The 22728-nt window shown below is 50.0% G+C and overlaps 1 pseudogene; it reads left to right on the forward strand.

Annotated features, from left to right (window-relative positions):
• Positions 1 to 707: 707 nt before the first annotated feature.
• Positions 708 to 5244, forward strand: LOC125757455 (uncharacterized; annotated as a pseudogene).
• Positions 5245 to 22728: the final 17484 nt, after the last annotated feature.

Raw genomic sequence — 22728 nt, forward strand, 5'->3', positions numbered from 1 at the left:
GCTAGCTTGTTTATACTGTAGCGAAGCCTTGGAACTGAGTAACGGGTTGCGCTCTCCAGTGCCTTCTAGTGGGCCGACCTCTTTGGTTTCTCCTGAAAGAATGCCGTGCGCGCTGAGTCCAGGCTTCTGCCTTGACCGTCGCCATTGCACCGAGTGCTGAGTGCTGTCAAATAAACGCCTTAACAAATTGGTGGAGAGTGCTGTGCCGTCACAACAACTTTAGTCCTCATTCGGTGCCCCTGGCACTTAGATCCCGTTCCCTGCCAGCTACCATGCCTCAACATGCTCAGCAAACGCCTCCGCCTGCACCGACCTCATGTCCGGTTTCCCTCGTATCCGTGACCCCCCTGCTTTCACTGGTGCAGATGGTACCGATGTGGAGGGCTTGCTCGCAATTTACAAGCGCATGAGTGTCCCCAATAAATGGGACGAGGCAGGAAAATTGACCAATTTGGTTTTCTACGTCAGGGTGTGGTGGGCCTGTGGTACAGCAACCACGCATCTGATTTTACGACATGGTTCAACTTCAAGACCGCCATTATCGACGCGTTTGGCCGCCCTGCCATTCGTAAGCTGCAAGCCGAACAGCGCTTATGCGAACGAGCTCAGCAGGCCTGTGAATCATTCACCAGCTACATCGAAGACGTCCTCGATTATGTAAGAAAGCCGACGCCACCATGTTGGAATCTGACAAGATCAGGCACACTATGAAAGTCATCGACGACGGTGCCTTCACCATGCTGCTCGCCAAAAGCCCCAGCACAGTGACAGAGGTCATAATGCTCTGCCAAAGCTATCAGGAGCTGCGCTGGCAGCGGTCGATGACCATCGCTCTCCATCAGCGACTCCGAGCTCCCTGGTTGTCGACCACATCTGACCACTCTGTGTGCTCGCAGAGGTGAAGTCATTCGTGCGCAAGGAAATCGCGCGCCGTTCTCTTCTGTACTTTTCTCACCCTCAGTACGTTCAACAGCCGTCGACCACACTTCTGCCTCCCCTCCGTCGAGCGATCGAGCAAGAAATCGCGGAGGTCATGCCTGAGTACCACCAGCACTATGCAGCTCCTGCAGCACTGAGTTACGCCCAGGTTGTCGCAAGAACGCCCCCAGTAATCCAACGGCTGCCCACACAGTTACGCCGAAGCTGCCGCTCGACCACAGTCCTTCGAAGCGGATGTGCCGGCAACCTACGCCGACGTCCTGCACAGGCCACGACTGCAGCCCACCATGCAGTCATATCGGTTGCCGCCCCGTCAATCCCGTCCCGGCACCATGGGCGGGCCCTGCCCCAGCAACGATGGCAACATCTGACAAGCACATCAGATGTTCGCAGCGTTACGACCGGACACGTCGTCGTTATTGCAATCGGTGCAGCCGCATAGAGTCGCGTCGCCCGCACACCAGAGGTCGAACAGCCAATACTAAGAGCCATCTAAGGCTCTGTCACGAGTCACGCCAAGCTCCATCTACTCGGCGCTCTCCGTCTCCATGACGTTGCTCACTGTCGCTGATGCGGCCACGTCCAGTCGCACGCGACCAGGAAAGCTAGTCGTCGCAGTCCATGAGGCATGAGGCACGGGCTGCGACTCTATCAAACTGCGAAAGCCCTCAGGGAAGCCCATTGAACATGATAGACGTGTTTGTAGACGGTGTTCGCGCATCTGCCCTTGTCGAAACTGGAGCCACCGTATCCGTTACGGATGCAAAACTTAGCCGCTTACTCTGAAAAATGAGAACGCCACTTTCTTGGATGTCCTTTCTTTAAACCAGCTCCCAGAGTATTCATCCTACAACAGTATGCACAGCTCGATTCATCATTCAGGATGTTCTGTACGACGTCGAGTTCATCATAATTGCTGCATGCTCTCACGACATCATCCTGGGATGGGATTTTCTCTCCCACCACAACGCCGTAATTCATTGTGCACCAGCCAAAATCGAACTCTCCCCGTTCTCAGATTTCACGCCGGCAGACAGTCCAACGGCATCGAGCAAGGTCCTCGTCAAAGCCGATACCAAAGTGCATCCAAACTTGTTGACGGCTGTGTCAGTCGACTGCGCTGGTCTCTCCGACACCATTGCACTCCTTTCCATTGATTCTATATGCAGAGAGGACCAACTTAAGCCAAAGACAGTCACAGACACAACACGGTTGCCCAAACTCCAGAGAAAGAAATTCACGCTGAAACCAAGCGTTCGCACCTCTCAGATCTACGGGCATGTCGTCGTTGGCGTAGGTCTTCCATCACTTCAGGGTCTTTTCGCACCCGCTGTTGCCTTTTCCGTTCCCTAGTACAGTCAAACCTCGTTACAACGAACACCACATTAATGAACATTTCAAATTATCGAACTTTTAAGAAATCCCGTGCCGACTGCTTATAGTTTCAATGTAAAAATATTTCACTACTACGAACTTCAGAATAACGAACATTTCAGATTAACGATCGTTATTTAATTCCTGTGTAACCTTAGCAACACCTCAGTACTACGAACTTATATCCCGAAATGCGAGGATTCTTAGATTTCAGTGTATCGGTCATGGCGGTCGGAGCTGTAAGGTAGCAGACGATGCAGCGCAAAGAGCGGAGGCCCTCCCGCAAAAACCTGAGATGGCGCGGGAGGAGAAAGACGCGGTCGGAGAGCTTTTTTTTTTCCCCTCGGTTGCGGAGGCAACAACGCATCAGGTTTTGTAAAGGCCCAACCGCATGCATTGCACGCGACTTTCGAGCGAAGGCGACTGCGACAAACGGGCTCCGTCACTCTGTCGCAACGGGAGCACCCACATGTTCGCAATAAAGTGTCACGGTTGCTCGATTGAAAACTATTGCGTGCGCGCAGGCAAATTACGAAAAAGAATTAGAATAGATGAATGACAACATGCCAAATTTATTATTGTCTTGTTTGAGATAAGGATGCCATAAAAGCGTTTCGTGACTTCCTTTTTTCGCAATCTTATGTTTAACCGCGACAGTAGTATCTTCTGTGATCCCATGGGGCGCCCGGAAGCGTACGCTGCCTACGCTGTGTCGCACTTTGCAAACTGCGTTATGTTGGGGTTAGTCCACGAGGCGCGTCTCGACATTGTTTCCTCTTGCTATCATAGAACGTTTAAGAAAAGCCGCAGCGCCTCACATCGTTGCTTCACAGAGAGAAGGGCTACCTCACACGACGACGATGTTGACATTGCAGCAAGCTACCACAAATGCAGCAAGCTACTACCGAAACATCAAAACGAACCGTCGATCAAAATTAACGACAAAATACGGTCGCTGCCTCGCTCTCCGCGTGAGATGGGGCTGTAAAGAAGGCAGTCTATAACTTGCGTTCCTTGAAGTACGCGCCGATTGGAAGCATCGTGAGCAAATTGCCAACTATGGTGGCTAGAAGGGGCAGTGTGACGGTCGCCATATGCGCGCTGTGGGAGAGAGGTACACAAAACTCGATGACATTTTTTACACCGCTAGGGGCGCAGCCGTCGTCGGGAGCGCGCAGACGGCACGGGATCTTCGCCGCTACAGCCATTGCTACAACTGCTACAGCGACCTGTATTTGGCACAGTGCACAAGCTTCCACACCTGCAACTGTGTTTCTGTGACTTCGATGCGCACCATGTCAATGATTCTGGATAGCGACACACTATTACCATGCCAGCAAAAGCAGGTACGTGTTTTTGTGCCCGGTTGTAAAAGTGGGTACAAGTCTTATCCGCCAAGGGTGTCGTCGTTTCAAGCTCCCAAGGATGCATTGAGACGGGAGCAGTGGGCCCGTAATGTAAAACGGGGCGATAAGGAACTAACCAACGACTGCGTCGTTTGTGAACGTCACTTCGAGGCAACGTTTATATACAGGACTTATCGTCATGTTATTTATGGTGAGGTGGTTGAAATTCCCCGCGATCGGCCGCTGCTAGCAGAGGACGCCGTTCCTACAATCTTCCCGGATGCGCCAATATACCTCACAAAGGAAGCGCCGACTAGAAGGCAGGAAAGAAACCTGTGTGAACAAGGTGAGCCCCTGACTAAAAAAAGGACTACTGTAAAGCAGCAGGCGCCGGAAGAAAGTGAACAAGTAACACAAGCACATCATGCTGCAGAATCGGAGTTTACCGAAGGTGTACATACTGACAACGATAGAAGCGGAGCCACAGAGTACGGAATATGTGTGCCGCAACATCAAACTTCCTCACACAAGCTGGAACAAACTATCGTTTTCTACTGAACCAGGGACCGTCACTTTCGGCCTTTGCGAGTTAGAGGATGCCGAGTGGATCACCTACTGCTGCCGAAATTGGTGAAATTTGAACAGGCCGTTGAGCAAGTAGGAACAGTCAGTTGTTCCGTTTTTCTTAGGGGCAAAAATTAAGCTGCACCTAAAACGCAATGTTTCCTCACCAGATGAGGCGCAGTTGGCGCTGAACAGCACACATTCTCTGGTTTTATGTGCTGGCTGTGGTATGAAACCAAACACAGTAAAAAAATATGAGTATTTTGCCGGTTTGTACTTTTCTCCTAAGTACAGCCTTGCGTGCGAAAGTAAGGGCCCTTGCATGCACTGCATGTACCTACGAAAGCTTTTGCAAAATTAGCAATCCCGACAGAAGCATGGCATTTGTTAAAAGCCTGCAATGCATGCCAACACTCACCGCCGTCTGGTAGCTGCGCAACGAAAGCTGCTGAACGTACAGAGGGAACTCGACATGATAAAGTCTGTCTGCCAATGAGGAAATTGGAGATGAGGCATTAAATGAACGCATTAAAAAGTTGCCTCAGAAACAACAGATGGCAATTATGGCATGCTTCAGTGCAGCTAAAAGAAAATCGACATGTGGCATGCTGTATGAGAAGAATTGGACCTTGGATCCTAGAGTGTGTGGTGTTTCGCGTGAGGAGTCCGAAGCTCTATGAGCACCTTCGAAAGCAGAAAATTCTCGTCCTGCCAAGCCGAACTTGTCTACAGCGTTATGTGCGTAATTTCAAGAGTGGCTTCGGATTTAATGACACTGCGTAGTGCGAAGACTGAAACACCCCTGTTCGAAACATTCAAGTTGCGCCCGCGCAGTTAGTATAGTTTCCGCGCGAACCGGAGCTTGTTTTATTTTATTGAGTGCGGGGCGTAACTAGGGAACAACAAGAATAAAATAAGTTGAGGAGCACCTCGTATCCGCGACGAACGTCTAACACAAATTTACATAACACGGGCGAGTGTCAACACCCTTCCGCCGTACGTATCGCATATCTCGCGCAGAGAATGGCAACACAATAATATTGCTCAAGTTGCATCATATAGGGAAGTTTAGCGTGCAACAAATGCATGCCCGCATAACGAACAAATTTGCTATATATATATATATATATATATATATATATATATATATATATATTTAGCCTTCAGCCACGCTGTACCAACACCGCTGCATGCGCTCCCGATGCGCGCAGCGCCGCCTAGACCTGCCGCCATGTTTCATTGTGCGTATGTGCATCTTCTGGCCCCTGCCCTCACACTGCCTCTTCTAGCCACCATATTGCAACCGAAGCGAGGGTCAGAGATGCCGCCATTTTGCCGACATCGTCATGCTCACTTCCGGGTGACAAGCGATGTTCTCTGGCTTTCCAAAAACCTGCGACGCGACAAGCGACGACGATGGATGGCCTTCCGCGACAGCAAATCCTGTCGGCCGTCGCTCAAAACTCGCGTGCATGCAGTTGGGCCTTAAAGGATTGCAGCAATGACATGGACGACGATGTCACGGTAGCACCCGAAGATCGCGACGAGTCCGTGTCGTCCACAGATGCGTTGGACTACTTGAGGAAACTCCGCATATTCATAGAAAAAAGCGGAACAGCGACTGAAGCGGCGCATAAAAATGCGGACGGTCTAGAATCATTCGTGACGCAGAGTTTGTGCTGCACCCGTCAAAAAATGATCACGGACTATTTCAAATAAACGTGCCTTGTCTGACGTTCACGTGTGCATTGTTGTGAGAAAAGAGTTCAAGGACGTACCGTTGCAAAGGTAGGACGTTTGCGTTACTGAAATTCTATTGTTATGGTAAATTTTTGGGCTTTCACTATAACGACCTTTCAGAATAACGAACATTTTTCTGCGGTCCCCTGAAGGTCGTTATACCGAGATTTCACTGTATTCTCTTGTACGTACTCGGGTTTTCAGCTCGCCACCGTCACTTCGCAGCCATGTTGGGCGAACTGTTGCCTTCTTCATTTTTAGTTGCCTTCTTCTTCATCACCGCTAGGTGCCATCTCGGTTTGATCTCGAGGCCAGTAGCTTACCGTTTGAGTGAGTGGTCGCTTCTTTCACACTCTGGGGCTTAGCACCACGTGTGGATGCTGGGATCTTCACGACCGCTGCTGTGCTACCGCTACACAACAGCATTATAACGAATCTTGTACGAGCGGCTTCCTTATTCGGTGGAGATGTTGACCAGGGTGTTTGTCCTTGAGTTCCTCAGCAGACAGGAGTGCATGAACGATGTGGAGGTGCTGTGTGCGGTAGCAGGATTGCCTTGAGATCATCGTAGGGAGTGATGGATTACGAGGCGTAAGTTCAACAAGTCCGCCACTTCATTAATGGCAGCAGGGGAGAGTGCTACAGAAGAGTAGTGAAACTCCATGGCTTAATGCCATTCATCTTCGTAGGAAGCGCAAAGCTACACACAGGGACAGCAAGTAAGAAAGACACTACACAAGCGCTTATGTTAATTTCAAATGCCACCGGCTTGAAATTGTGATTCGGCCTGAAGGAACCACACTGAGGGCTGCTGATTCCAGTACAGCGGACAGTAATGGCCAAACAGGAGGGCTCACTGCGTTGCCCGGGAAGTTTCTGGTCTTCAGAACTTGTAGTGCTGGTGTTGTCCGCGGTTGTCTCTGCCACGCGAGTATATAGCGGGGATTGCTTTGCGTCTTGCCAAACTCTGATGATGTACGACTGTGCAGATCGTAAGTTCTTGGAATCCCGAGAGAGCAAGGCCAACATGACAGCAATGCCTGAAAACAAGGTTTAGTTTGTCATGAACGCTTGCCCATAGAGCATGTGTCCATTGCACGTGCGCTTGTCAAGAGCAGGAGGGTGTCTGTCATTTATGCTGTGCCAGTGCTGTTGTTGCTACAGACTAAAAGCTATATTTACATACCTTACAGTTACTTGTCTGAATTTTTTACCTATAGTGTAAATGTTTCTTGCGTAGCAACACTAGCGCACACATTTCATGATGCGTGCTCAAGGTCACAATGTGCAGTGATGTAGCTTCTTTCCCCCATGCCGTCCCTCCATGTGTAGATCCCAGCGTGATCGTCTGGACAAGAGAGGAGAGAAAGTGCTTAAAGCGTGCCACTGATCCTTGTAACTTCGCTCATTCTTGACGCATTCGAGAAACTTTTGTGGCAATCGATTCGTGAGGCAATAACCTCTGATACCGATGTCATTCGATAATTATTTGGAAAGGTGTTTCAGGACCCCTTGAGAAATAACTACAACTGGAAAGCCATTTCTTCTCCATAGCTGTGTGGCCTCCTCTGATGCATTCTGGGCCTTGGGACCTGCCAGTATGGATTTATGCTTCTTTTGTGCAGGAGTGCAGACGCCCAAGCAGGATGGGGCCTGTGCAGTGGACCTCATGAACTCGTGCAGTGTGCTCAAATTAGGGTAAGCTGGAAACAAATTACCATACAAGGAACTTGTCAGTTTCTTTCAGGCTGGAAGAGAATTTCTATATGTTTGCAAATTCATGTAAAACAGAAAAGGCCTTTTGCATCAGCATACCTTTATTTATTGCCAAGTCAATTACTCCTCTAATTTGTATAGTGACCTCTCCTTGAGAAGTGCTGTTACGTTGGATCACCGCTCAACTACACATTACACGATCGAAATAACTTATGTACTTGAGATTGACATGTGTTCTTGTTTATTTTTGATTGTCAACGGCTTTCACTGTTAGAACTCTGACACAACCGCTGGATGGAAATGCACACAATGCGGCCTGCCTCATGCTTCGACACCAGCCTGACAAGGCTAGTTTTCTGGATTACCACCACAGTGCCACCGGAGAGGGACGGGTGTTGTGGGCACCCATGGGGTGAAATGCTTGCTGCGCTGAAATTGAGTGTGTGTCTTTCGGTCATGCGCAAAATCCTTTAAAATCTACCTAGCATATATATCGGTTAACTGCTGCTTCTGCTTGAAGGTAGTTGCAGCTACCTGTGCACCGATCCCAAAATGGCCGGCGGTGGCGCGCCGGTGTTTCCACCTCCAGCAGCGGCGTGTGAACGGTGCTGGATCGATCGGATCAGCGGCGGCGTGGCGCGGGAGGGGGGGGGGGGGGAGGAGGAGGAGGAGATTTAAGAAATGGTGGGGAGAGAATTTTGCCCCTTGGTTTTTAGAAAAAAAATCGGATTCACTGAAATGGCGAAGCAGTGAATGCGATAACAACATGTCGTAATGTTATACGAACTAAGGCTAACAGCTAACTTGTTTTCGTCCGATCTCGTGTAACTCTACAAAACTCTGGTGTATGGGAATACGGCCGTACCCGGGAAAGAAGCGGTTTTCGTGCATTTTCTCGTATCAGTGTACACAGCATGAAGCGCTGAAATCACACCGCGTAGAAGGATATAGAAGCTGTTTGCTAATGTCTGCTGACATAGCGACCGCGCCCTTATTGTCAAAGTTCACAGTTGCTGCTCGAGCCACGCAGCCTCCCCCCTCCTACCCTTGCGTCCCTTCGTGCTCCTTCGCCCAGCGAACGACGGGCGGGGCGTTTCCTTTCTGGTTGAAGAGCAATCAACAGCAGGCCTCGCATGCGGGTTGATGTTATCGCATGCGCCCTTCGTGCGTCAGAGAAAGCCTGCTTGTTTCATCTCTGCTTTAGCCGTGTTCCTCGCCAGCGCTCGCGAGCTTTTATTTGCGGGTACAACATATGATGCGCGCAGCGATGTTGTCGATGTGGAATTTATACTGAACAGTATGGCGACTTGGAAAGCCGGTCCAGACTGTCCATATAATTGTTATCGCAATAAAAAAATGTACCAGAACCATGGAAGAGGGCTCGCCTTTTTTCTGGAGAGCTGCATCGTCTCCACTTTAAAGGGTTTGTCCATTGGAAGAATCGCATAATCCGGCGCCTTTTCCATTGGTTTTGTTCTCGCCTTCGCTACCCTTCTTACAGGCGGTATCTCCTCGCGCCACATATTCTTTATAAAGCACGCGTACAATGTCGGCACTAAGCATTGAGCCCATCAGGATCTCGCGCTTGTCGGCTACACCCTGTTATCTCCGCTTGCACAGTTGAAATGCACAAAATGGAGCGAAATCAGATGATTGCACATGACATATAGAGTCACGCGAAACAAGGAAGGAGGGGTGGGTGACTTCATGGCAAAGCAGGGTGGGAGAGAATTCACAACTGATATTTCTCCTATATCGAACAATCGAGAGCGCATACCCTAATGATGTCACCTGAATCACTGTTGTGTCATCACGAAGTGCACCAAAAAGGCGATACACGCCAAGAGAGAATAACGCGCTCAATTTGTATTTTCATAAGCTGTTTCGGGGCCCTTAAAGGGATACTAAAGGCAAATAACAATTTATGTCAGAGTGAAAGCTCATTGTACGACAACGTCTAAAACGGCAATATTATCAACAGCGGTGCCCTACTTGCTGAGAAATTAAGCTAAATGTATCACGATGAGCGCCACGAGTGGGACATTTTGGAAGTGATCCGATGATGTGAGAGAGTCCGACTACAAATAATCACTAGTAATCAAACTGGCTGCAATAAAAAAAGAACCTTCCGTGCATCAAGAGACGTAATAAAATGCTGCTTGTTCGTTTCTGTTTGATTCATGGAAAAAGAAAACCTCTTTGGTGTTGCCATGGGGAACGGCGCGTGTGGTTCAAAAGTTCCGTTTTCACAGAACTGTGCTTCGCCCGGAGCCCTGCTTCGCTCACGCGGCCGCGTCTCAGTGGTAGTTCCTATATCACGTACTGTCGCGTGTGTTTCGCACGCTCATAAAGTCGCTCTGACAGAAAGTTTGACAAAATGCCGCATGCGTGTGATGTTGCCGGATGCCCGAATGGTGCACGCTGCCAGTGCACGCCGCCGCGCAGTAAAGGCGAGCAACGTTGGGCACGCAACAGTGATGTGAGAAAGACCGCTTTCAGGCGGGTGATTTGAAGTGTGCAAACGTGATGCGGACCACTAAAACGTCATTTTATTTCAAAATAAGCACTTCCTTAGCACAAAAGTAGCACTATGAGGTTTCTGGACCGCTATTTCAACAATCAGTGTCGACTTAATATTTGCCTTTAGTGTCCCTTTAAGGGGTGAAGGGGTTTTTTTTCTATATCTCATGAACTCCTTACCAAATTTAATAAAATTGCACAGTCTTGTTTAGTTCTTTTGCCAATTCGAAATGTGCAGTTATTTTCTAAGTATGCCAATTTGTTCGACTGTTAATTGATAATTAATTAGTATTGCTTCCGGGAGCACAAGGTCAAGAACTACTCGTCAAAATCTTCCTTTAGGCACATGGTTGGATACTAGGAAACATAAGCTTCACAGGGGCAGGAATACTTTTTTGATATGACAACTATTAGCAATTATACAGCTCATCAAAGCTTTCAGTTCAAAATGTTGCAAATTACTTGTTTCATAAATGGACAATAAAAAAAAAACTCGCACTGAAATACAGAAATCTGATCCTACCCCTGTGGAAACCATTCATGTGGCTCTGCACTGCAACAAGAATGACAATCCTAGGCCCTCTGGTTACCGAGAAATCGCTCCTGGACGGTCGCAAAGCGTCAGAAATTCAGGATTTGAGAAAATGCTAAAAAACAAACAAGACTCATATTTATTTAGATGTAACAAAAAATAGTGTCACATTCACCCAGCTAAGTGATCAGTAGCCACCAGGGATGTAGTCTGTCTGTCGGCAGCTACAAGAGTGGCGCTTTTTGAAAGTCGGTGCAGATTTTCTGCAGATGCCCACTTGCGCGCTGATGCTGCTGCACGCCGGTCATCTTTCTCGGCCATTCTCTGGCTGTTTAGTAGCCCCGAACTCAAATGAAGCTCATATGGCAGGTGAAGTTCTCGCATTTCCTGAATTAAATTTCGTCACTGCCTCAGCCACAGCAGCTTCGACAGCCAAAAGTGAGGCATGCTGTTCCTTAGGAGCTTATGCCCAAATCATAGAATGCAAGCATTTATTATTGTTTTGGGTCATGCTGCGCTGGCACCTTTCGAGCAGTTTTTCTTCCGAGAGGCGCTCGTACACTGGTCGAAGGGCTTCACAAACCTGTGAAGGCAAATTATAACGATGGTTCGGAATGGGCTCGTTCTTTGCTTGAGCAGCATTCTGGCGGCACCAAGAGTCGGGACCTGACGGGCACAGACTGTGGTCAGAAACCCTGTCATTTGATGCGATGTGGCGGTATGTTGCCATCACGGCCTTCTGCATGTCCTTGACATCCCCGCTGTTAGACTTCAATGCCCATCCATAATATGCACTGAGCTTGGTTATCAAGTCTCCCGTCAATTTCCCTTTTCCACCAAGAGCTTCTGAAGCAGAGCCCTTGTGTTTTGCAACAAGTGTACGCAGAGCTGTCCCCATCCTTTTTTGCACATGGATTATGCAATCTTCTTTTTCAATTGGCACAAAGCCATACACTTGTGCTTGCTTGAGAGCAAGAAATGCTCGACTATCGCCATCCGAGAGGATTGTGGTGTACCTCAGTTTGTGCAGCTGAAGTGACCTCTTATCAGCGCTGCTTCAACTTCCATCTCTCCGCCTTTTCTGTCTGTATTTTTCTGGCAGGCATGGTTGCCTTCCAGCTCTCATATTCTGGGTTGCCACGCTTCGGGCCACACGCACAACCTGCACAAAAGTTTCTCAACACAGCATAGTCGAGTACAAGTCCAGAAAAAGTTCGATAACGGTGCCGACTCCAATGTGGGACAAATGGCCGCGCGTCATCCACGAGCCATCGTAGGACACCGCTATGTTGCCAGAATTAGCAAGATTCGGGTCACTGTATAATGACTTCACTGATACCACGCACTCGCCCATCAGCTTTGGACAAAAGAGAGTAGTCAAGACACCACAAACGCCACTACCAACTGAAAAATTGTACAGCTGCGGAAAAGGAGGTAGACACAAATACCTATCTGCGCTCATTCCCAGGCAAGAGGCAATACCTATCAATCAGGTGCGCGTGGTGGTCTACGTGCGAGATAACTATTCACTTTCTTTATTTCTCTCTTGTGTCGGTTTCCACATCGTGTCTTTTTAACATGAATACCTGCCAACTAGCTCACCTCTCTGTTATTCTAAGGTTTTCATTGCCTTTACTTCTATATTTATCAATTTACTCGAGTAAAACGAAAGAAAGAAAGTGTACTAACGCATCGATATATATTATTATTTTATTTATCTATGCAAAGCGTCCAATACTCCACAGATATGCTATACAGCGCAGTGAGTTGCGCCGTCGCCCTTTAAGGCTGGAGGACGCCGCATAGTTGATGTCAGGCAATACTCGGAAAACTTTTGAAGAAGGGAATGATAGAATTTTCCGGCGACCTATTGTTGATGTGTCCATCTAAAAGGAGATGTCCACAGCCCATTTCGCCAGAGAGCATTCAGTTACTCGAAAAGCGCTGAGCCGTGATGTCACCTCGCTCTTGACCACGTCGACTCACCAACCCACCAGCACCTTCCCACCATAAGGTGAAAGCGGACGAAATGTACCGAAACAGGAACTTGTCAAGCCTGAACTTGCATATGAATGTGTCCCAGATGTTGAAAACGATGCATGGAATGCGCACCGGCCTTCACAGGTGCGTTAGATGGGCAGCCGAATTAACCTAATTAATTTGATGGCTAGCGCGATTAAAGTTTATGCATGTTCTCCGAGATGTGCACCCAGAAGCGGATATCTAGGGGCTGTGTTTGTTGCGTTGAAGCGCATTACGTCCCTCAATAATAATATCTGGGGTTTTACGTTCCAAACTGCGATATGATTGAGAAATGCCGTAGGGGAAGAATCTGGAAATTTTGACCATCTGGCGTTCTTTAAGGTGTACTGACATTGCACAGTATACGGGCCTCTAGCATTTTGCCTCCACCGAAATGCGACCGCCACGGTCGGGATCAAATCCACGACCTTTTGGTCGTGGATTCGACCTGACGCTCATCGGTCTGATGGCCGCGCGTGGAGTTGCCCACCAAGGATCTCGAGTTCCGTGACGTCACCAGAGACAATGACCACCCTTGCGCAGGTGCCAGTACCTGTCGTGTATGACCCGCCTTTCGCGAAGGTGCCGGAAGAGACTGTGGCACGCATCACTGTGCTTCCAGAGCCACTGGAGCCGCTTCTGCTACTTCAAGGGCATTCGGTGACCGAATGCGCACCCAATCAACTCACGCTGAGTGACAAGGTTCTCGGGAACAAGCGCAAGAAACTTGCCCTGTCGCTCATCAGACAGCCCGTTGACGCACCATCTTCTATCCCGAAGAAGTGTCAACCTTCTTCGAGCGTGCTGTGTCCCGCCGCTTACTCCACGACACAGCCAAGTCGGCTGCCGGATGTATGGTTGGCAGCGGCCGACAAAAAGTCGCTTCATGGCCGAGACCAGCCTCCGCGATGCAGCCAGTCTCGCCCTCCAGATACACTTCTGGCAGATCCCAAAACTGAATCGCAGCGTGGCCGAGACCTACGGCCACAACGAGGCAGCCAAAGTCGACCGCCTGAGTCTTTGGTATTTCTGCAAGACACGCTGTGGCGTGCGAAAGAACGACCACCCAGGCACAGCCAGTACCCGCCCGCCAGAGACGTTTTCACTTCAGGGTCTAGAGCCTGTGGGCCTGCGGCTACCAGCGCTGCACAGCCAATGTTGTTCACCCCGAAACATTTCTGCAGCTTGCCATGTAATTTCGCAGCGTGGCCGAGTGTAAGGAAGACAGCGGCGCTCAGGCACGGGCGCGAGAGGAGACCGACAAAGAACAGAATAGAACAGCCGGCCTAGTGAACAGGCGTTGTCTCTGTTTCTCTCGTTACATGTAATATGACAACTAACATTACATTCAGACGACTAAAACGCTACTAACCGGATGCAGGGTGTATACATGCGCACTGATATACACCGAGATATACATCGCACTCTATGCACCTAACAGATAAATAGTTGTGTACACTTGCACCCATCTTCATTCTGAACTAGGGACCCTTAGTGGCCCCAAAATTTCAATATATGTTTTTCTTTTAAACAAGGCGAGCGCCTGTTTTATTTCTTCAGTGAATCACCCTCGCCCGAGAAGTTTTCATCGAACCTTGGACATATTGTTACGGTGAAAGATTCACACCTCCTGCAATATTATGCAGGAGCTGTTGATGGCGTGACTTCGATGCCCTGAAAGCAGGTGATAGCCTGCGTGCGACTACATGTTTTCTGACGTAGTTCCACTCTTGTAGTGAATCGTGCGTGCGCCTGCAAGGGACGTTCTCATGGAACGAAAATTGGGCAAGCCCCACTGCCCACTACTGGTCATTTAAAATGTCGGCAAATGGAGACTGTGGCACAAAGACTCATGCTACTCAAGTGGCTCCTCAAGGTCGTGCGCAAAACGCCAAGCGGTGGCAAGCCAGACAATGCGATGCATGTAGCGCAAAAAGACGCATGCTACTCAAATGGAAAACTTTAAAAGAAGATACACAAACTTTCTGTACCTTAAAATTTCATCGAAATTTTGTGTCACCTCATGTGCCATGTGCTACGTAAGTTTGCTGGCACCACCTTCACGTAGGCTCACGAAATTTTTTACTAAGCTCAAGAAGAAGGGGGGTGTTATGTTCAGGGCCTCTTAAAGGGACACTAAAGGCAAATATTAAGTCGACGTTGATTGTTGAAATAGCGGTCCAGAAACCTCGTAGCGCTGCTTGTTGTGCCAACGAAGTGCTTATTTTGAAATGAAATCACGTTTTTGGTGGTCCGCATAGCGTTAGCGCGCTTCAAATCTCCCCGCTGAAAAATACGACTCTCATACGTCACTGCTGCCATGCCCAACGTTGCCCGCTTTACTGCGCGGCCGCCGACACTAGTAACAGCCGAGCGGAAGTAGCGGGACCCACAGTAGCAACAACGGCGCTGCGGCAAAGACTTGCTCGGATGGGCACATTCAAAGCCGTCACCAAGTTGCGGTTGGTCTCGTAATCCTCAGTACGAAAGTGCAGCGAGCACACACGCAGAGGTTTTGACTGTTCAGCACACTGGCGCAATGGCATGACACTAAGCCACTTCGAGCGTAAGGGTTCATTCCGCGGCACCCAGTGAAAAGACACACCGGTTTCCTTGCTGCAGCACTGGCGTTGTGCACCATTCGGGCATCCGGCAATATCACACGCATGCGGCATTTTGTCGAACTTTCTGTCAGAGCGACCTTCACGAGCGCGCAAAACACGCACGGCAGTACGCGATCCCGAAACTACCACTGAGACGGGCGAGGCACAGCTCGGCGAAAACGGAACCTTTGAACCACGCGCGCCGTTCCCCATGGCAACGCCACGGAGGTTTTGTTTTCCATGAATCAAGCGGAAACGAACAAACAGCATTTTATTACGTCTTTTGATGCTCGGAATGTTCTTTTTTTACTGCTGCTAGTTTGATTACTAGTGATTTATTGTAGGCCGACTTCCCTACGTCATCGGGATCACTTCGAAAATGTCCCACTCGTGGCGCTCGTCATGTGATACATTTAGCTTAATTTCTCGGTAAGTAGGGCACTGCTGTTGATAATATTGCCGTTTTAGAAGTTGTCACACATTGGGCTTTCACTCTAACATAAATTGTTATTTGCCTTTAGTGTCCCTTTAAGGTGATGTGTCTTCAAGAAATCACCCTGACTTTGAGGTGGTGTTTGTTTCAGATGTCTGCACGACAAAGACCATCTGCCACCTGTAGGATGGAACGGGACCTCATATGACACGGTTCATTTAGCAAGATGGCATCCTCGGACAACAGTGGAACCACTGTAAGATTTTAGTTTATTTCTCTTCCTTGGTTACGGCAGGCCAGTCATGCTTGCTAGCCAGTGCCAGTGGTGTAGCTAAAAAGCAATTTTTATCATGGGGCTGAAACCCCAACTTTTCTTCGCAATCAGTAATTCATCTTGGTCATCATAACCATTTAAATTATTAAATTTTTCATGACATGAAAACAAAAATGAAGACCTGTAGCGCCACCCACTTGTTGCGAGAAGCACTTGAACCACTCAAGGCCGCTAAAAACTGCTGCGTAGCAGCACCACAACTTCATTGAGCCCATAAGAGTATTGGTGCTTCGATGACCATCGACTGGATGACCCTTCAAGAGTGCTTGTGTGACACAGGTATAAACTGAATTCCGGAACCTAATTGACAAACTTCTCAAGCCTTACTTATTAGTTGGAGACTTGAATCCGCAAAGCACTCGGCTAGGAGTCTCATTGTTGTGTAGGGCAGGAGCGCGGCGTACCCGCGGCGGGCCGACGGAGAGGCCGAACGACGGGAGGGCGCGCGGGAGTGACGACGCAGAGACCAGCTTCGGGCGAGACTGACGGAAGACTGCTCTCCCGCGTTTATTGCAGGCGGTTTTAAGGAGAGAGAGGAAAGGCTATTGGTCAGCGAGGCACGGGTCACATGACCGGCATGACCACGCCGATTGGTGGTAGCACAGAGGCATGGCAGAGACCCAGCTCCCCCCAGTAGCATGAACAGAAAGCACAACAGCCTGGTGTCTCAGCATGGCACCAGGGGTCGCACGACACAACATCGTCCCGCCCTGGGAAGAATTGCATCCTTATACAATTGTTACTGTGGTACATCAGGAACCACTAAAAAAAAATCACATTCAAGTTCCCTAAAGATGGCACCTGCATACGCAGAAGTTCAGTCCTAGATGTACATATTACAACCTATGTTACACACACACAAAAAAAAAGTCACCTTCAACCACGCCAACACAAGTGCAGCTTGCACTATGCACGAAAAGTTCACACAAACACACTAGACCTCTGCGGCTATACTGCGGGCCTCTAAGGCAGTATAGCCCCAGAAGATGCGGACTACTTTAGTCCTGTGATGTAGTCCTTCAAGTGGGCTGGGGGCTTGCGCGTCCGCTGTGGGCGACGTGACCCAGGCCCTGCAGGAAGACTTTGAGAGTTGCGGCTGTCGGGAGCCGACTTTGAAGACCTGTCCCCCATCTCTCCCAGAAGAACTTGGCGGATTGTGGCTGCCATGAGCCAACTCTGAAGACCCATTCCATCACTCCCAGGCAAAACTTCGTGGGCTGCGGCTGTCTTGAGCCGACTTTGAAGACCCATTCCCATCTCTTCCCTCCCCCGTGTTGGAATTGGTGCATTTACTGTAGGTGAGGAGGAACACCCAGGACTTTCCTCCTGAAGTCCCGATGGTTGATCCTGGGTCGCAGGCATCGGAGTGTGCACTTCAGCTGGTGCGCCGTCGCACTGGGCAGCCGGGGCACTAGGAATGGATTGCTGAGGCAACAGCTCTGTATTGGAAGTAGAGGGAAGATTACCCAAGTCATCGTAACAAGAGAGGAGATCTGCATCAGTGATGGGCTCAGAATGAGGCATTAACGGAAGGGATGCTGTAGCTACATGTGGAACGAGCGTTAACTTTGAAGCATTCCACTTCCTGCCATCGCTGAGGAGGAATGTGGACGGATTGACTTGTTGTAGGACTGTAAGGGTTTGCTGAACCTGATGGACCTTTCGTATGTAGCTTAACCTTACCTTGTCGCCTACTTTAATCCGAGTTTGTTTGGCGCCCTTGCGCACATCTACATAGGACTTAGTATTCTACTGCTTTTGCTGAACCTTTTCACGAAGTGCTGAGGAGAGGTTTGCGGCAAACCCGGAAGCTTATGTTTACTGATGTCTAAGGTTGATCGCGGTTGGCGACCGTGAAGCAGAACAGCTGGTGAACAACCAGTAGTAGAATGAGGAGTGATCCTGTAAGACCCTAAGAACTCTGTAGTGCTCTGAATGACATCTTTCTGTTGCAGTTTAGCTACCTGAATGTGTTCCTTGAGAACACGGTTAAATCTCTCTATTAGCCCGTTTGCCTGCGGGTAATAGTTGGATGAGAAGTGATGGACAATGCCTCTTTCCTTTAAGAAATCGTGAAATTCTCTGGACGTAAACTGGGGTCCATTATCTGTAACTAAGGTTTCAGGGAGACCTTCACGGCTGAAAGCAGCATTGAGCAGCTTAATGACGTCTTGCGTCGTGATTGAATTGGTAAAAGGATTCAGGCCACTTAGAATAATAATCCATTAAGGTGATAGCATATGTAGGGTTAGGAGCTGTACGCAGAGGACCTATGATGTCCATACCTACCTGCTGCCATGGCTGCTCAGGCCACTGTACTGGCTGAAATGGAGGTACTGTAGTTTTAGCTGAATTATCAGCGAGCTGACAGATGTGACATTGCTTTACAAACTCTTCCACACACCTATCCATGTGAGGCCACCAATAGCGCTCACCGTAGCAGCTGCTTAGTGCGAACAATACCCTGATGCGACTCATGGGCTAACTGCAAGAAAGTCTGTATTAGGACATTTGGAATAACTACACGTTCGCCCCGCATCAGGAGTCCGTCAACGAAAGAAAGCTCTTCCTGTACGTGGAAGTAGGACATCAGTGCCGTGTCTAGAGGTTTTTTTTGGGGCCATCCTCGAGTTACGTAGTGAATGACCCGTTGCAATGCTCATCAGACGCAGTAGCTGCCTGAACAGTCTGCTTGTCGACTACAGTGGTTACAAGGGAGACAATCTCCTCTTCCTGAACAGTGGAACTATCATTTTGTAATGGAAGTCTCGACAATGCATCAGCCCACACGGTTCTCAGACCCTTTGCAGTACTCTATGTGGAAGTTGTAATACATTAGCCTGGCCGACCACCTGGAGATACGGAGAGGACGTCTGCCCGAGTTACCTGCCGCTAGCAGGCAACTACTGCCTGGTGATCCGTCCTGAGCGTGAAACGCCTTCCCCATAGATAGACGTGCCACCTCTCACATGCAAACAGACATGCTAATGCTTCTCTCTCGCCCACAGAGTACTTTCGTTCTGCAGGAGTTAAGGTCCTAGATGCAAAGGCGATGGTGTGTAACTGAGAACCGACAAGTTGCTGTAACACTGCACCCAGACCAACATCAGAAGCATCTGTCGTAACAACCACTGGCAATGAAGGATCAAACATTTTTACAACAGGAGCACACGCAAGGCGAGCTTTCACTTGTTCAAAGCTGCGTTGCGCATCTTCTGACCAAGAAAATTGTTGGCCCTGTCTGAGCATGTTGCGGAGTGGCTCAACAAGATCTGCGTAGTGGTGAAGGAATTTTGCGTAATACCCTGTAAGGCCAAGGAAGGACTGAAGGGTTTTCAGGCACGTAGGAGGAGGAGCATTAAGGATTGCCCGAACTTTGCTTTCCATGGGCGATATACCCTCTGCAGAAATTTTATGCCCCAAGAACGTTAACTCCTTCACCGCAAAAATGCATTTCTGGTTTAGTTTCATGCCACTCTGCGCAATGCAGGTTAACACTTTCTTCAAATTCGCATCATGCTCAGACTTCGAGCTTCCCCATACTAGTATGTCGTCCAAGTAACACGCAACATTGTTACAGCCTTGCAAAATACTAGACATCATTCTTTGAAATACCGCAGGTGCGGAGGCTAGACCAAAGCATACTCTTTTAAAACGAAACAATCCTTCATGTGTAATGAACGTAGTTAAATCTCTACTAGATTCCTCTAGGAGTAGTTGGTGGTATGCTGATGCTAAGTCCAATTTTGAAAAGTATGACGCACCATTCAACATTTGAAGTAGTTCATCCACATGGGGCAGTGGGAACCCGTCGACGACGATGGCCTTGTTCGGTTCTCTCAGATCGACGCAGAGGCGGCTGTCCCCGTCTTTCTTACGCACGACCACGAGTGGCGACACCCATTCGGATGCCGACACCCGCTCGATGACGTCGTTGTCCTCGAGTCGACGCAGCTCGCTGGCGACTTGTTGCCGGAGCGCCAGAGGCAGGCGACGTAGCTTGGCGGACACTGGTACGATGTCCGGCCGCCTCTTGACCCGGTGGACGTAGTCCCTGACAAGTCCCAGCTCCCCGTCGAACAGGTGCTCGAACCCCGGAGGCACACCTGCAGGAAGCTGCGAGGAAACGGGTGAAGCCAGACGACACGTTAGCGTTGCGCCGTCGATCAGGAGTCCCAACTGCTGGATGGCGTCGAGCCCCAGCAGTGAAGTGCCGTGTGCTGTCACGTAGAAGGTGACAAAGGCCCGCTTGCCATGGTGCTGCAAGTCTGTGCGGAAATACCCTAGGACCGGTATGCGGTGCTTCGAAAAATTCTGCAGTTGGATGGACGTTTGGAGCAGTCGGTGCTTCGAAGCGAAAAGCATGTCGAAGTCCTTCTTGGTCATTAACGATGCAGTGGCTCCAGTGTCCACCAGCAATGACATGTGGCTATGTCCTCCGACGATAACAGGGATGCGCAAGTCTCTTGGGCTAGTCGACGCAGCTTGCACGGACAGGACTGTGGCCGTGCCGGAGTCAGCGTCTTGGACGGGGGCAACTTCTTGCACCGACGCTTGCCGTTTCCGGCAGACTGCCGCGAAATGCCCCTTGATGCGGCAAAATTGGCAAGTTTTGTTTTTTGCCGGACAATTTCTGGAATTCGCCAAATGCCCTGACTTGCCGCAGCGAAAACAAGGGCCAACTAGAGGCTTGGAAGCAGGCTGACCGTCTTGGCCGTGAACGCCGTCCTGGAGGCGCACTGACGAGCCCGCGTAGCCATCTTGGACGCGGCCACCGGAGTTGGGGGGGAAGCCGCCGCCATGTTGAGTCGCATGCGGGGCCGCCGAGGAAGCCGACCCGCCATTTTGTGATGCTGCTGCGCAGCCACGTGCGACGCGCTGGACGCTACCGCCGTCCCCGGCGAGCGAGCCGAGTAGCCGTTCATTCTCTCCGAATGCCGCGTTGGCTTGTTGAGCGCTTCCAAGTCGCGTCCAACTTCTTCGGCTTTCTGCAGCATAAGGGCTTCCCCGTACGACAGTAGCTTGGCCCGTATATGTGCGTTGGCGACTCCGTGAATTACTTGGTCCCGCACTCTGTCGTCGTAAGTGGCGCCAAACTTGCACGAGAGGGCTTTCTCCTTGAGAGCTGCGACGAATCGAGGAAGGTTTCGCCGGGCAGTTGTTTGCGGCTCATGAATAGGTGCCGCTCGGCTAGCACGTTAGTCGTCTCGGCAAAGAGCCCGTCTAGGAATTGTAGCAACGTGTCGTACTCCGTCGCCGCCGCCGCTTCCGTCGTCGACACCGCACCTGTGCCCAACGCCGCCGGCGTGCTGGCTGTGTGTGGAGCATTTTGGACGCCTTGAGCTTCGAGCTGCTCCTGCGCGGCGAAGTATTTCCGCTGGCCCTCGACACCGAGCGCGCTGAGAAGTGCTGACGCGCGTCTTTCGTCCTCCCAGCCGCTTCCGCCGGCCGCCTTCAGGTGTACCTGGAAAATTTTTTTCCATTTATGCCACGGAATAGGAGGCGTGCCGGGCACGTCGAGGAATGGAGGGAGCTTCGCAAAAAGGGCCGCCATGTGTGCAGGAGGTAGGCGTAGGCTCGAGCAGGAAGGTGGCGTCGTTCGGTAGCCGGAGCAGGAACAAAGGAATTGCAGGCCGACGCCAATGTAGCAAGCAGGAAGAACAAAGCACCGACGTGCAGGAAAAATGCGACTCGAGGTGAGTGTCACTTACCGTCGTGCTCTTCCTGGCGTCGCCTGTTGAACCGGGTTCAGTAACTCGTCGCCATGTGTTGTGTAGGGCAGGAGCGCGGCGTAACCCGCGGCGGGCCGACGGAGAGGCCGAACGACGGGAGGGCGCGCGGAGTGACGACGCAGAGACCAAGCTTCGGCGAGACTGACGGAAGACTGCTCTCCCGCGTTTATTGCAGGCGGTTTTAAGGAGAGAGAGGAAAGGCTATTGGTCAGCGAGGCATGGGTCACATGACCGGCATGACCACGCCGGATTGGTGGTAGCACAGAGGCATGGCAGAGACCCAGCTCCCCCCAGTAGCATGAACAGAAAGCACAACAGCACTGGTGTCTCAGCATGGCACCAGGGGTCGCACGACACAACACTCATGACATGAGAATTTAGTCTTCTTCACTGGTGCATGTCTGCTTGACAATTACAACATGCATACTTCAGTGCTGTGCACCAAACATACTTGTCTAGCGACCTTAGCATCACGTCTAGTACTCTCGTACCGTATGACGTGTTATTACTACGCGGGAGTGGTACTGTAGTAAGTTTTATAGAAACAAGATAATCGTTCCAACAGCTTCCCCATTGGAAAATCAAGTCGGCAAGCTGAGAGCTGCTCCAACAGCATACATATTCACAATGGGATGACATTGCTTCTTTTAGGGTAGACAGTGCTGTTTTATAACATGCTTTATTTTCCACGCTGCTGAAAAATGGATCAAGCAAACTGACAGACTAGTCAGAAAACAACGTATGCCTTGGTGAAGAGAAGAATGTAGGGAAGCAAGCAAAAAACAGAATAAAGCTTCAAGCCTGGCAGGGTGCGTGCGCACAGGTCCTTGAAATCCTTGAAAACCCATGAAATTGAAAATTTCGTTTTCAAGA

Source organism: Rhipicephalus sanguineus, chromosome 2 (assembly GCF_013339695.2).
Source record: "Rhipicephalus sanguineus isolate Rsan-2018 chromosome 2, BIME_Rsan_1.4, whole genome shotgun sequence".
NCBI lineage: Eukaryota > Metazoa > Arthropoda > Arachnida > Ixodida > Ixodidae > Rhipicephalus > Rhipicephalus sanguineus.